This window comes from Suricata suricatta, chromosome 3 (genome assembly GCF_006229205.1).
Source record: "Suricata suricatta isolate VVHF042 chromosome 3, meerkat_22Aug2017_6uvM2_HiC, whole genome shotgun sequence".
Classification (NCBI taxonomy): Eukaryota; Metazoa; Chordata; class Mammalia; order Carnivora; family Herpestidae; genus Suricata; species Suricata suricatta.
The window spans coordinates 62,314,826-62,318,007 of record NC_043702.1 but is presented as its reverse complement, the minus strand read 5'-3'; positions in this window follow the sequence as shown (position 1 = coordinate 62,318,007).

The following is a 3,182-nucleotide window of genomic DNA, read 5'->3' as shown; positions in this document are numbered from 1 at the left end:
GGTCAAAGAGATTACTACGTGTTTTCTCCTCTAGGATTTTGATGATTTCCTGTCTTATGGTTTGGTCTTTCATCCATTTTGATTTTTTTGTGTGTGTGTATGGTATAAGAAAGTGGTCCAATTTCATTTTTCTGCATGTTGCTTCCCAGTTTTTGCAACACCATTTGCTTACAAGACTGTCTTTTTCTTTTTGTTTTTCCTAATTTTTTTAAATGTTTACTTATTTTTGAGAGACAGAGAGCACAAGGTGGGGGGGGCAGAGAGAGAGACACACACATAGAATCCAAAGCAGGCTCCAAGCTATGAGCTTTCATTCAGCATAGCGTCCAACAGGGGGCTCAAACCCCACAAACAGTGAGATCATACCCTGAGCCGAAGTCAGAGGCTTAACCGAGTGAGCCACCCAGGTGCCCCTAGACTGTCTTTTTTCCCATTGGTATTTTCCTGCTTTGTTGCAGATTAGTTAACCATGTATCTGTGGGTCCGTTTCTGGGTTCTCTAGTCTGTTCCATTGATCTACACATCTGTTCTTGTGCCAGTACCATACCTTCTTCATCATTACAGCTTTGTAGTACAGCTGGAAGTCTGAAATTGTGATACCTCCAGCTTTGATTTTCTTTTCCAACATGACTTTGGCTATTGGAGGTCTTTTGTGGTTCCATATAAATTTTAGAATTGTTTGTTCTAACTCTGTGAAGAATACTGGTGTTATTTTGATAGGGATTGCATTGAATGCGTAGATTGCTTTGGGTAGTATTGACATTTTAACAATATTTGTTCTTCCCATCCATGTGCATGGAATTTTTTTTATTTCATTGTATCTTCTTTCATAAGCATTATATAGTTTTCAACATACGGATCTTCATCATCATTCTCATTTTAAATGGCTCTATATAAAGGAAGATGATAAAGGTCTATATTCTGAAATATACTATAAAATGTACTCTTAGACAAAATTTCTCACCTCAATCACCTCAGATTATCGAAGGGAGAGGGATATGGATATTATATGAAGGAGTCTAGTTAATGGCCTCCCAGAGATGGAGATTATACTCTCTGTCCTATTATCCACTATCCTACGGATTTGCTTCTCACAGCTCTCCTTTAGGATGTAAACCCGATGGACACAAAAGTGTAAGCCATTATATTTCAAAACTACCGTAGTTTTATTGTATCATAGAAGTTCTGTCTCGGGGCGCCTGGGTGGCTCAGTTGGTTAAGCGGCTGACTTCAGCTCAGGTCATGATCTCGTGGTTTATGGGTTCGAGCCTCAATCAGGCACTGTGCTGACAGGTCAGAGACTGGAGCTGCTTCAGATTCTGTGTCTCCCTCACTCTTTGCCTCTCCCCCACTCATGCTCTGTGTCTCTCTGTCTCAATAATAAGTTAAAAAAAAAGTAAAATAAATAAATAAAAAAGGAAGTTCTGTCTCCTCAAAACACAGCAATCCTATGGAGCTGAGTGAGTGAACCAGATAACAGTACATTTAGGTGCCAATTTTATTTATAGTTCCATGGTTACTGTATTATGATAATTTTTTTTAACTCTTGGAGCTCCCTGGACTTGTTTTTTGTTTCTTTGTTATAGCTCACTTATTATTCAGAAACCTTTATATAACAGTTCCACTGATGTGATAAGACTTGGAATTACCTTATAATATTGCATGTTAGGCCTAATAAATTGGTTGACGAAGGACACTTGTGTGGATCATGGGAATAAGAGATGAAAGAGTAATGAATGCTCTTACACCCACTGGTGGTTGCTTTAATGATAGCCTTCATTAGGTAGGTGTAATTTTGCTAAGGCTCAGTCTAGATTAACCTATTCTAATGATTTTTTGAAAGTTTATTCATTTATTTTGAGAGAGAGAGAGAGAGAGAGAGAGAGGGAGAGAGAGAAGGAGTCAGAGAGAGAAGGAGAGGGAGATTCCCAAGTAGTCTCTGTACGGACAGCATAGAGCCCATTGTGGGGCTTGAACTCACAAACCATGAGATCATGACCTGAGCTGGATCCAAGAGCCAGCTGCTTAACCCACTGACCCATCCAGGCACCATGATCTAATAGATTTTTATGGCAAATGTGAGTTTTCAAAGTTTCCTGTTTTTCTGCATTCACCTCCCTACTACCATTACTTTTTTTTTTTTTTTGGCTCTTTGTCTATGAGAACTTAGAATCTCCATTACCCCTTCAATTTAGTTTTTTTTTTCCCTACCCTACTGTAAATGGACTGTAACTTCTCTAAGTAAGGTATGTTACCTACTTTGTCTCAACTTTTTATATCTGGTACCTAAACAGAGCCTAGGCCAATGAAATCCTGCAGTAAATACCTGTTGAATCATGTAACCTTAACTACTGTCCCACTTTGAATAAGATGAGGGTAAATCTGATTAGCAGGTGCATATATTTTATTTATTTTTTTAAATAGTTTACTGCCAAATTGGTTTCCATACAACACCCAGTGCTCTTCCCCATAAGTGCCCTCCACCATCACCACCACCTCTTTTCCCCTCTCCCCCTTCCCCTTCAACTCTCAGTTCATTTTCAGCATTCAATAGTCTCTCAAGTTTTGCATCCCTCTCTCTCCCCAACTCTCTTTCCCTCTTCCCCTCCCCCAGGTCCTCCATTAGGTTTCTCCTGTTCTCCTGTTAGACCTATGAGTGCAAACATATGGTTTCTGTCCTTCTCTGCCTGACTTATTTTGCTTAGCATGACACCCTCAGGGTCCATCCACTTTCCTACAAATGGCCATATTTCATTCTTTCTCATTGCCATGTAATACTTCATTGTGTATATATACCACATCTTCTTGATCCACTCATCAGGTGATGGACATTTAGGCTTTTTCCATGTTTTGGCTATTGTTGGCATTGCTGCTATGAACATTGGGGTACATGTGCTCTTATGCATCAGCATATCTGTATCTCTTGGGTAAATTCCTAGCAATGCTATTGCTGGGTCATAAGGGAGTTCTATGGATAGTTTTTTGAGGAATCTCCACAGTGTTTTCCAGAGCGGCTGCACCAGTTTACATTCCCACCAACAGTGTAGGAGGGTGCCCATCTCTCCACACCCTCGCCAGCATCTATAGTCTCTTGATTTGTTCATTTTAGCCACTCTGACTGGTGTGAGGTGGTATCTCAGTGTGGTTTTGATTTGTGTTTCCCTGATGATGAGGGATGTTGA